This window comes from Peromyscus leucopus, chromosome 10 (genome assembly GCF_004664715.2).
Source record: "Peromyscus leucopus breed LL Stock chromosome 10, UCI_PerLeu_2.1, whole genome shotgun sequence".
In the NCBI taxonomy this organism is placed as follows: domain Eukaryota; kingdom Metazoa; phylum Chordata; class Mammalia; order Rodentia; family Cricetidae; genus Peromyscus; species Peromyscus leucopus.
The window spans coordinates 52,531,506-52,544,741 of NC_051071.1; positions in this window are offsets into that span (position 1 = coordinate 52,531,506).

Sequence of the window (13,236 nt, forward strand, 5' to 3'; positions counted from 1 at the left end):
TCTCTCTGTAGAGGTCAGACTGGCCTTGAACTTAGAGTGATCCTCTTGCTTGGCCTCCAGGAATCGTGATTCCTGGCACACTCACTTTAAGTGTGAAGGGTTGTTGTATTTATTTATTTTTCCTTTTTTTTTTTTTTTTAATTTCTTTTGCTTCTTCAAGACCATCTTAAGCCTGAAATCAGAAAAGGGGGAAAGCCAGGCACAATTACCTGTCTCTCACGGGTGGTGATATGCTCTGAAATGTATTAGGCAAGATTTGTTCTGCCACGTCATTGTATACTTACAGGAGCTACGCTGGCGACATCAGTACCCAATATAATACGGGACCACCCTACATGAAGTCAGTCCTCGGCCAAGGGACGTTATGGAGTGCTTGACTGTACCTCGTGGGAAAAGTCATTAGGAAACTGTGACAGCACATTAAAATGCCATAGGTCTGAGGCTCAGCGGGCAAAGCGTTTGCCATGCAAACACGACCTCAGTTCAGCTCCCTAGTGCCCAAGTGAAGAGCCAAGTGTTGACGCTGGAGTGATATCTCAGTGGTTAAGAGTAAGTACTGCTCTGGTAGGGAACATAGTACAGTTCCCAGCACCTGCCTCCGGGCGCTTACAGCCGCCTGTAAACCCAGCCCCAGAGACAAGTGCACATACCCACAGGGACACAGACACTCGGGTATAATAAAAAAATAAAATAAAATAAAAAAGCCAGCTGCTGCCAGACCTATGATATCAATCAAGAGGCAGATAGAAGGACCCCTGGGGCTTGCTGACCAGAGAGTCTTGCCAAATTGGTAAGCCTCATGTTCCACGAGAGACTGTCTCAAAAAATAAAGAGAGAAGCCCGAGTGGTGGTACACGCCTTTGATCCCAGCACTCGGGAGGCAGAGGCAGGTGGATCTCTGTGAGTTCGAGGCCAGCCTGGGTTACAGAGTGAGTTCCTGGAAAGGCGCAAAGCTACACAGAGAAACCCTGTCTTGAAAAAAAAATGAATAAATAAATAAAGTGAGAGTTCCCATTCCTGAGGGAGCTGGAAAGGAATAACAGATGGGAGTGAGAGGTGAATATGATCAAAATACATTATATGTCAGAGAAACCCTGTCTCGAAAAACCAAAAAAAACATATGCAAGTATAAAATTGTCGAAAAATTATTTAAAAATAAAGTGAGAGCAAGAGGAAGGCACCAACTGTTGACCTTTGGCCTCTGGATGCACATGTGCTCCCTCAGGAATATTTTTTTAAAGTCATAGTTTACAGCCTGTAGGTGGTGGCACATGCCTTTAGTCCCAGCCCTTAGGAGGCAGAGGTAAGGGGATCTCTGAGTTCTCAGGACAGCCAGGGTTGTACAAAGAAACCCTGTCTTGAAAAACCAATAAATAAATAAATAAAGTTACAATTTACTTTCTTGTTGGCTCATGATTGCTACTCTAAGAAAATTTGTGAATGCTGGTTAGTTTTTTGTGAGCTTGACACAAAGTAGCGTCATGTATGAAGAGGAAGCCTCCATTGAAAACACCTCTATCAGACTGGCCAATGGGCAAGTCTGTGGTGGGTGGGCTTTTGTGTCTCACTATAGAGCCCTAGTTTACTTGAAACTTGGTGTGTACAAACAGACTTGTCTGGAAAACTCACAGAGATCCACCCGTCTCTGCCTCCTGAGTGTACATTTGTATTTTTTTTGATTAATGATTGATAGGGGATAGCCCAGTCCACTGTGGGGGATGCTACACCCAACTGGGTGGTCCTGAGAAGTATTTAAAAGGTAGTTGGATTTAAATTTAAATATTTAAAATGCGAGCCAGGGGAGCAAGCTGGTAACATTCCTCCACTACTATTGTTTCAGTTTCTGCCTCCAGGTTTCTGCATGAGTTCCTGCCTTGCCTTCCCTTAGTGATAGACTGGGATGCTGGGATGGGACATGTAAGTCAAACAAACCTTTCTTCCCGGGGTGGCTTTGGTCATAGTCGTAATCACAACAGAAAGCAAAGTAGGACACGTGCTGGGTGTAGTTAGCAGAAGATTGTTAAGAAGTGTGACAGATCCTGCAGGATTCTTCCAGCCAATGAAGTGCATTCACCCTGCAAGGATTTACAGAGTGGCTAATGTGTGTCAGCATTGCCCCAGAGATGGAAGACAGACAAGCTCACACAGGCTAGTAGGGCAGGCTAGAAAGACAAAGAAATTAAAGGGTCATGGCAAAAGAAAGAAGCCCCTCACTCCATGGCTTAGTTAGGGTTTCTGCTGCTGTGATTGACACATCATGATCGAAAGCAACTTGGGGAGGAAAGGGTTGATTCAGCTTACATAACCATTGAGAAAGCAGAGCAGGAATGCAAATTGGGCAGGAACCTGGAGGCAGGAGCTGACCCAGAGGCCACGGAGGGGTGTTGCTTGTTGGGTTGTTCTTCATGGCTTACTCAGCCTGCTTTCTTATAGACCCAGGCCCACCAGCCCAGGGAAGACATCACTACTCTCTGCCCTCAATCATTGATTTGAAAACACTCTACAGGCTTGCCTACAGCCTGATCCTATGGAGGCATTTTCTCAGTTGAGGGTCCTGCGATCACGTGACTCTAGCTTGTGTACTGCTGACATAAAACCAGCCAGCACACCTCAGAATCTAGTTTGGTTTCTGCTGGCTCGATAAAAACAAACAAGAACTTCAGTTGGACCTGGTATGGTGGGACATGCCTAAAATCCCAATAGTCAGAAGGCAGAGGCAGGAGAATCACCAAGTTGAAGGCCAGCCTGGTCTACATATAAAGTTTTAAGCCAGCCTGGGCTACAGCAGACCCTCTCTCAAAAACAAACAAACAAACAAAAAACAAAAACAAAAACAACACACTTTGACACAACTAAAAGAGTCAAAATTGCCTACTAAGATAATATTTGAGGAAGCAGTGTGCCACATAAAAGAAAAACCCATGGTGTTGGTTACTCAAGAATGAGTCTGAGTTTTTGTAAAGAGTTCTGATGGCTACAACATATGCCATTCTCTCTATTGAACTGCACAGCAAATGTAGAGTGGAAAGGAATGAGGAAATGGAAAATTTATTGATTTTTGTTTGTTTTTGAGACCAGATTTCTCTGGGTCACTGCCCTGGCTGCCCTGGAACTCACTTTGTAGACCAGGCTGGCCTTGAACTTACAGATATCCACCTATGTCTGCCTTATAAGTGCTTTTAAAATTAAAATATATCATTTTCCCTCTTTCCTTTCCTTCCCCCATGTACCCCTGGCTCACTCTCAATGTCATAGCATCTTTTCTGTTATTGTTACACACACACACACACACACACACACACACACACACACACACACACATCTGTAAACCTGAGTCTATTTAATGTTACAGGTATGCAAGATTTCAGGGCTGAGCACTTGGTATTGGATAATCAACTAGAAGGCTCATATCCCAATCTCAGCATCCTTAGTTGTCTTTAGGTCCTTTGTTTAGGGGTGTGGCCCATTAGATTTCCCCCTTCCATGTTAGTATGTCTAGTAGTGTTGTGTTTCTTCAGTCTCGTTTAGGCAGCTGTATTGTTGAGAGAATGAGGTTTTTTTTTTTAGTCAGTCTTTTACAGGAGTTTCATAATAGGAAAATTTGTTTTTCTGACTCTGTTGACTCAGAACATCACACAAAGGCACAATCAGATGTTATCAATGTATGCCTACATGTTGTTTTTAACATATTTTGTGGGTGAACATTGCTTTCAATGCCTGGAGAATAACAGTCACCCCACCTTATGCACACATACATTATTCTGAGTTAGGGGGCGTGTGATAAGTCGCAGAGGAGAAATGCAAAGCTATGCTTTCAGGAGTCCAAAGCATAGTAGGATTGATTTTTTTTTTTTTTTTGGTTTTTCGAGACAGGGTTTCTCTGTGTAGCTTTGTGCCTTTCCTGGGACTCACTTGGTAGTCCAGGCTGGCCTCGAACTCACAGAGATCTGCCTGCCTCTGCCTCGGGAGTGCTGGGATTAAAGGCGTGCACCACCACCGCCCGGCCTATAGTAGGATTGATTACAGTTGTTTTTATTTTGTTTTTCAGACAGGTTTTTCTGTGTAGTTATGGCTGTCCTGAAATTCTGTAAACCAGGCTGGCCTCGAACTCTGAGATCACCTGCCTCTACCTCCCAAGTGCTGGGATTAAAGGCTTACACTACCATGCCTGGCTTTATTACAGTTTTTTCTTAAAGGTCAATTAATTTATAACAGTATGTAAGCTGAATGAGTCCATAGCTCCAGGTGATCTGAAAGAATATTACTTACTAACTTGGTTACAGGTTGAGAGAAAGTTCAATTTGTAAAGGAACGTTATTAACAAACATTTTTTTTTTTAGAAAAATAATTCCTGCCAATGATGGCACACACCTTTAATCCCAACGCTTGGAAGGCAGAAGCAGGCAGATCTCTGTGAGTTCAAGGCCAGCCTGGTCTACAGAGGAAGTTTCAGGACAGCCAGGGCTACATAAAGAAACATGCCTCGGGAAAACAAAAATGAAAAAGAAAAATCACTTCTACAAATACTCCCTTTTCTAAGAGACTCTCCAACAAGAGTTAAAAACAAGTAGCCTGTGCTTGATTAGAGAGAGACACAAGGCCTTTGCATTTGAAGCTTGTCAACCATATCAATGTTCTTTTCATAACAACACCTGAATAGTGCACCACAGGAAACCGTCTTAGAATTTCGTTTACAAAGAGAAAATTCTTTTTTTTTTTTTTTTTTTTTTTTTTTTTTTTTGAGAAAGGGTTTCCTCTGTAGCCCTGGCTGTTCTGGAACTCACTCTGTAGACCAGGCTGGCCTTGAACTCACAGAGATGTTTGTTCCTGCATCCCGAATGCTGGGATTAACAGCATGTTGCCACCACTACCTTCTTAATAAACTTACCAACTTTCCATCTGCTTGATCTAGTCCAGGACCCAGTTTTACCTGAGTGGAGGTGCCTAAGGGGTAACTCCTCAGACTGCAGGTTACAGGCTACAAGCATTGGGCTGAGTCTCTGCTGAGAATGACCATAGATGAGATATAATAAACAGGTATGTAACAAATAATAAAGTTACCATTTTAAACTGGCACGTCATTACCTATATATTAAACCACTTTTCTATTCTTCATCTGGAATTGAACATTTTCTGCATAGAATTCACCTCACATTTTGTTTGTTTAAAGTTTATTACTTTTTGTGGGCGTGGCTCTGTATGTACATGTTAACATCATGTATGTGGAGATCAGATGAAAGCCTGTGTAGAATAGGTTATCGCTATCATGTGGATGTCAGGGATCAAACTCAGGGTAGCAGGTTTAGTGACAGGTGACTTCACACCTTGGGCCACCTCACCAGCCTTCACCTCACATTTCTTGTTGGTGTCTTATAGTAATAATCCTTAAAACAGTCGGTAGGATCTCAGAAATTAAATTAGAATATCAGTTAGAACTGAAACGGATATTGTAGCTAAAATGGTATTCATATTTCAAAGTGGAGGCCTTTCTATCCAACTGTTCCTGGGGCCTTTTTTTTTTTTTTTTATACTTTTGCATTCATTTGTTTATTTAGAGAGAGTACGTGTGTACATGCACATGCCAGAGCATGCCTTCATGTTGATCTGGGGCAGCCTAACTTGTGGGATCAGTTCTCGCTGTCTCGGCAGTAAGCACTTTTACCAGTGAAACAGGGCCCCAGCACAACTCAGTAGGCCCCCAGACCTTAGCACAACTGACTCCATGATGGAAGTATCATTCAGGCTGTAAAACTCAGCATGTAGACAGCACCACCAGCCAAAACTAAAACAAAGGCCTAATCTATCAAAGTCCATAGTTCTGGGAAAGTCTCTAAATGTACTAACTTGCTTTTTGGCTTCTGTAGTTCTGCTTCTGGCTAACTGTTCTTGTTAACTGGAGTGTGTCAACCCAGAACAAGGCTTTTGTGCTTAACAGCTCACCCTGAGGAAGGCTCAGTGCTACACGGTGTAACTTTACTCTGTTAACACTGGTAAAGGTGCTCACTGCTGAGATGGCGACTTCAGCTTGATCCCTGATCCCACAAGTTAGTACAAGTGTCCTCTGCTCGACATGAATGCACGTGTACTCTGGCATGGGCATGTACACATGTACTCTTTCTCTAAATAATTTCCCTTTCTTTAAATTATACCCAGTGTAATCACCAGCTGACTAATAAAGACTTTCTATTGGCTTAAACCCATGTCCGAGCAGTCCTCTCTGGTGAATGCCCCACAACAACCAACTGAGCCATTTTGCTCAGCCCCGTGAAGACAAAACATCTTCATAATGCCTTATTTGGTTTTGTAACTGCATTCTTTCACTAGTGTAGTCTAGAATTTTCCAGAGGCTCCACAATGATAGTGTGGCAAGCAGACCAATTGCAGAGACAGATCTGAGAATCCAGCTCCTTTTAAGTCCCTTCCATCTGCTTTATAAGTAAATCTTCCTCTAAGGTATGAGGGGCTTACAAAGAAATAAAATGGGCCTGGCATGGTGGTGCACGCCTTCCATCTCAGCACTCAGGAGGCAGAAGCAGGCAGATCTCTGTGAGTTCGAGGCCAGCGTGGTCTACATAGCTCGTTCCAGGACAGCCAGTATAATATGGTAAGACCTTGTCTCAAAGAGGTGGGGGGCGGAAAAGATGGCTCAGCAGTTAAGAGCATTTACTGCTCTTGCAGAGGACCCAGGTTATAAATCAAGATACTTTTCAAATTCTCCGAAACAGCAGACGGCTGAAGGTCAAGTAGAGAGCTCGCCCGCCTATAGTCCTAACTATCTGATAACACTCCTAGCCTCGGGGTGGTGGAGAAAGCGGTCAGCTAAGTTAATACATTCCAAATGTTTTCCTGCTGTTTCAGGATGTTAAGTCCAACAGACAGATGGGCAAGGAATGGCTATTTAGGAGGCCAAAGACAGTCCAAGATAAACTGGAATTCAGCTCTTGACCTGCAACATTCCAACCTCTCCACACCACTGAGATTCTAATCAATCAGCCTTTGCAAACACAGCTTCTTTCCAGGAAGTCTCCTTCAAGTTGCCTTCCTCTGCTTTGTGTGGTGATCTTCCACATGCAAGTTCAGTTTGTAGGGGGAGATTCTTGTAGAAAGTTTAAAACAAATGTTTTGCTCGGGAGGCAGAGCCAGGCGGATCTCTGTGAGTTCGAGGCCAACCTGAGCTACCAAGTGAGTTCCAGGAAAGGCACAAAGCTACACAGAAAAACCCTGTCTCGAAAAACCAAAAAAAAAAAAAAAATTTGTTTGTTTTTCAAGACAGGGTCTCTCTGTGTAGCCCTGACTGTCCTGGAACTACTCTGTAGCTCTCTAGACCAGCCTGGCCTCAAATTCTGAGATTCACCTGCTTCTACCTTCCGGGATTAAAGGTGCATGCCGCCATTGCCAGCAAAAAAAAAAATTAGCTAACTAATGGAATTTTAATTAATTGGTTTTTAATTAAAAAATTAATTAAAATTTTAATTGTTTTTTATACATTCAATGAGAATTTTCCAAGTGTTTACTGAGTAACAGGACTGTCTGTCACAGGGATTCTCACTGTGAGTAAAAAATGACACATTCCTTGCCTTTGTAAATATTAACTTTGTTCTATGGGAAAATATCAAATAATCACACAAATAAATGCAAAATTACAACGTCCTTATTTGAGTGGAGGGAGCAGCATTGAGACAGCATCTTTCTATGTAGACCAGGCTGGCCTGGAGCTCACTATGTAGACCAGGCTGGCCTTGAACACAGAAATCTGCCTTCCTCTGCCTCCTGAGTGCTAGGATTAAAGGTGTGTGCTGCCAGGGACAGCTAAAGACACAGTCTTTTTTTTTTTTTTTTTTTTCTTCACCTTTTTATTTATTTTTCTATTATCAGCTTGATACAGTATAAATTCTTATCCTAATAGTGAAATGTTTCATTGAGGCTTGCCCAGTAATTGAGTAAAACCAAAACTTATTATAAGCCACAGTCATCCTAGGGTCCCCCCTGCAATGTAGCCTCCCTGGTTCGGTGGGTTGCAGTCTGATTGTTTAAAGACACAGTCTTTATGAAGATAGATAATAGGTCTCGTAGCGCTCAAGGCATGGAGGCAGGAGGATCAGGAGTCCAGGGCCATCCTCAGCTACACAGCCAGCCTGAATGACAAAATACTCTGATTCGAAAAATAGAGAGAGACAACTGAAAAGATGTGCCGACACAGGGAAAATAGTTAGCACAGTAGTTCGTGGAGACCTCTTCGGGTTGAGACAGCCTAACTCCGAAAAAAAAGAGTCATGAACTAGAAGACACAAAGCAGTTAGAGAGGGATGAGAAATGGACCCAGGAAGGTCAGTTCAGTCATCTAGAGCAGAAGGCTGAGACAGCCGTCGAGAATCAGAGAAACAGCAGTAGTGTGTGTGTGTGTGTGTGTGTGTGTGTGCAAGTGCTATGTGTGTCCCTGTGCAAGGTCAGACAGAGGAGGACAACATTCTGCTCCACTACTCTGTGTGTGTGTGTGTGTGTGTGTGTGTGTGTGTGTGTGTGTCCTATGTTCATGCACCCTATGCGAGGTCAGAGGACATCCAACATTCTGCTCTATTACTCTGTGTGTGTACGTGTGTGTGTGTGTGTGTGTGTGTGTGTGTGTGTGTGTGTGTGTACGCACCCATGTGCATGCTATGTTTGTGTCCCTGTGCGAGGTCAGAGGACATTAGCATTCTGTTCTGTCACTCTTGGCTTTATTCCTGAGAGGTCGTCTCACTGAAGCTGGAGCCGGGCTGCTGGGCAGGAAGGCACTGCGATCCTTCTCTCTCTCTGCCTTCCACAGCACTGGAGTTACAAGCAGGTGAACAGGCCAGGCTTTTTACATGGGTGCTGGGATTTGAACTCAGGGCCTCGTGCTTTCTCAGTGAGTGTTCTTACCCCCTGAGCCATCTCTCGATCCTGAAACTTCTCACTTCTGACTGCAAAAGTTCGTTCCGCGTTGGGAAAATGCATTTTAGGGAACCCATTTCCAGCTTGTTGAATTCCACAAGCACCCTTCCTGAAAGTGATCTGCCTGAGACCAGCCCATTACAAAAGGAAGGCCTGCCTTTCAAACAGAGGAAACCTTCCCGGAACCCATATCCAGGCAAAGTTCCCGGTGCTGAGCAAAGGGACTGGAGCTTTGAGGGAGCCCCTATAATTAATCAAGGGTCCTCAACCCTTTCTAATTTTTGACACGTGTTTTTGTTAAGGTTCAAATCTAGAGTTAGAACATGATGCTTTGGGGATGGGGTGTAGCTCAGTGATAAACGATAGGTTTTTTGTTTTGGGGTTTGTTTTTTGTTTTTGTTTTGTTTTGTTTTATTGTTGTTTTTTTTGAGACAGGGTTTCTCTGTGTAGTTTTGGAGCCTGTCCTGGATCTCACTCTGTAGCCCAGGCTGGCCTCGAACTCACAGAGATCCGCCTGGATCTGCCTCCCAAGTGCTAGGATTATATACGTGTGTCACCACCACCCTCAATAAATTATGTGTTTAGCATTCACAAAGCCCTGGGTCCCATCAATAGCAGTCCTTGTCAAAAAGGGAAGAGGGAGGAGGGGTGAAAACATAAGACAGAAATGAAGAGGGAAAGACAGAACACATCTGGGAAGTTAGGAATGCCGAGCAGAAGATGCTGCATCAATTGGAGATCTTGATTCTTTTAAAAGCATAGAGCTGGGTGGTGGTGGTGCACGCCTTTAATCCCAGCACTTGGGAGGCGAGGCAGGTGGATCTCTGAGTTCAAGGCCAGCCTGGTCTACACAGTGAGATCCAGGAAAGCCAGGGTGGCACAATATAGTGAAACCCTTTCTCAAAAACCAACCTACCAGACAAAAAGCACAGGGTCTCATGTAGGGCTAACCTAAATCTTACCATGAGGCAGAAGACAATCTTCAACTCCTGGTCCTTCTGTCTCCACCTTCCAGGTGGGATTACAGGTGTGCGTCATAGTGCCCACTGATTGAGACTTTTAGGGAGAGACAAAATTGTACAGCAGTAAAAATAAGACACTGGGACCACGCTCACTTCACCTTCAGGGCCTTTGGTTCGAGGAGATGAGAAAGCGCCTCCATTTCCGAGCAAGAGAGAGCCCTTAGGAAGGGCTTCCGGGTTTCAGTGCATGGAGCATTCAAAGAAAGAGTTGAAGACACGGGACTCTTGCTGCTGATGTCCTCTGAGGTTTTGTTGGGGACTAAAGGGTTTCAGAAGGCACCAGCATGGGAGACAAACGAGACCCTGCAGAGAGGCAGAGTGACGGCCCAGCCCTGGAGAGTGACAATCAGCACAGGATTAACCCTGATTGTTTCTAACACCAGTTATCATAGTGGGGTCATCAATGTGGATGGAGGGTAGCAGACAGCGGTGAGGGAGATCTGAGAACCAACCAGGTAGGTGGTATACACCATACGCCCAGTACTGGAGAGGTGGAGCCCTCAGGAGGAGAAGTTCAAAGTCATCCTTGGCTAGAGTGAGTCCAGCCTGGGCCATATGAGACCGTGTCTCCAAACAAACAAAACCAGTAACAAGGCAAAGGTTTCCCTTCTACCTTCCACACACATCCTGCTGAAGCGGCTCCCTGAATTCTCAGCTCCCCTCATGGTAAAACTCCAGAAAAAAGTTGCTCATATTCTCTCCTTCTCCCTCACACTAACTACTCAGCTCCGGCATTTTTTTTTTATTAAGTTTCTCAATAAATCCGTTCAGCCAAAATATTCCAATTCAAAAACTTATTGTGTGTGCGTGGGCGTGGGCGTGCCACTGTGCACATGGCAAGGTCAAAGAACTTGAGGGAGTTGGTTCATCCACCACAGGGAGTCCTAAGGTTGGGACTCAGGCCATCAGGCCTGGCAGGAAAGCAGCTTTACTCACCCAGCCAACTTCACCAGTCCAAACGTGCAGCTCTGCCCCAGGACTGAATGCCTCCGCACAATCTGACATGGCTGACCCCACCTCTTAGAGGTTTGATTTATGTGGAGGTTCTGAGATGGTGCATGCCGGTGATTGTCCTCGTTCTCCATTGGCTTCCTCTCTTCTACTTTGTTGTTCCTTTTTCCTTTCGTGTGTGTGTGTGTGTGTGTGTGTGTGTGTGTGTGTGTGTGTGTGTGTGTGTTTAAGGGAGACAAAGTTTCTCTGTGTAGTCCCGGTTCTCCTGGATCTCGCTCTGTAGACCAGGCTGGCCTCGAACTCACAGAGATCTGTTTGCCTCTGCCTCCCGAGTGCTGGGACTAAAGGGGTGCACCACCCCTGCCCAGCTCCGTTCTTTTCTTTAAGTGACACATTTCCCAAAGTTTAGATGGGTAGATATGATCTGAAGATCTAAGTTTTGGCTAAGGAGATGTGAACAGAAAATATCTGTACAAGACTGGAGGGATGGCTCAGTGGTTAAGGACACTCGCTGCTCTTGCAGAGGACGCCAGTTTGGATCCCAGCACCCATGTGGGAGTTCACAAGAGTCACCCAGTCCTAGGGGATCTAATAACCTGTGGTGACAGCAGGCATCTGCACATATGTTGTACCTATAAAATTCTCACGGGGACACATACATTAAATAATAAGTGTACTTACGTCCTTATTTTGAAACAGGATCGATCTCCTGTGTATCTCTGGCTGGCCTCAAACTCAGAGATCCCCCTGCTTCTGCCTCCTAACTGCTGGGATTAAAGGCTTGACCCAGGATGCCTTTCCATTAACAACTTGTTTTTTTGAGATGGTTTCTCTGTGTAACAGCCTTGGCTGTCCTGGAACTCACTTTGTAGACCAGCCTGGCCTCAAACTCACAGAGGTCCTCCTGCCTCTGCCTCTGAGTGCTGGGATTAAAGATGTGCGCCGCCGCCACCGCCGCCGCCGCCACCACCACCTGGCCCATCAACAACTTTTTAATATAATTTTTAAAAAGTGTACGGGTATTTTGCCTGCATGCATGTTTGTGCATCACATGAATGTTTAATATTTTATTTATTCTTTGAGAATTTCATACATCTCGACAACGTATTTTGAGCTACCCTCTCACCCCAAACTCCCTGGAACACCCCCACAAGGTCCCCTTCACGTCTTCCTTTTAAAGCATATCTCCATTTTATTGCTCCCGGAACAAGGTTTTTCTGCTGACTTTACCAAGGCTTTGGTGGAGGCTGTGCGGCAGCACCGGCCGGTCTAAACTGCAGTGGGGGTGACCCGACCTCGGGCTCCGTGAGATCTGTCCCTGTCATCTTGTAGTGGATGACACAGCCCGTGCTGATCCACAGCTTCTCACGGAGCTTGGGAAGCAACTAGGCATCCAAGACACGTGCTTTGGAAAAGTCCCGATGGCGGTGGCCTCCACTGTTTCCAATGAGGAACTTCTTAATGGCCTCGTCCCTGGTGCAGCTGCAGGTGGTTGAGGCAACCTTTGTTTCTTTTTCCTTTTTTTTTTTTTTTTTTTTTGTTATCATCTTGGGAGTCAGGACCTGAAAGCTTTTTTTAATTACCCACTCAGTCTAAGTAGTGCTGTCCATATGCACATGGGGACACTCACTGGAGCATGGCAACCTACCAGTGGCCACACCCCCGAAGGAAAAGGTCTCTCCCCTAGCTAATGTCACTAGCACCTCAGCTAGGCATGGGGACTTGTAAGTCCCTTCCTCAGCCATGCTGGGATTCTCAAACAAGAATGTTAATCATCTATTTTTGTGAATGTACAGGACACACGTGACACTTTGCATGTGGGTGTGGAAGCGAGAGAACAACTTATGAGGGTCAGTTCTCTCCTCCTACCTGGTGGGTCCCAGGGAGCAAACTCAGGTCATCAGCCTTGGGGGCAAGTACCTGGAACTTGCTCTGTAGACCAGGCTGGCCTCGAACTCAGAGATCTGCCTGCCTCTGGAATGCTGGGATTAAAGGAGCCTGACACCACCACCACCCAGAGCCAATTCTTATTTGGCAAATACTACTGTCCTGTATCTGGGTGTGTTGTACTTATTTTTGTAAACCTGGGTCACAAATCCTTTCCCAGCACGGGAGTATTCTAAACCTTACTTGGGATCTCTTAAAGAAGGCCTTATTTAAGCCGGGCAATGGTGGCTCACGCCTTTAATCCCAGCACTCGGGAGGCAGAACCAGGCGGATCTCTGTGAGTTCGAGGCCAGCCTGGTCTACAGAGTGAGTTCCAGGAAAGGCACAAAGCTACACAGAGAAGCCCTGTCTCAAAAAAAAAAAAAAAAAAAACAAGACAAAAAAGAAGAAGGTCTTACTTATT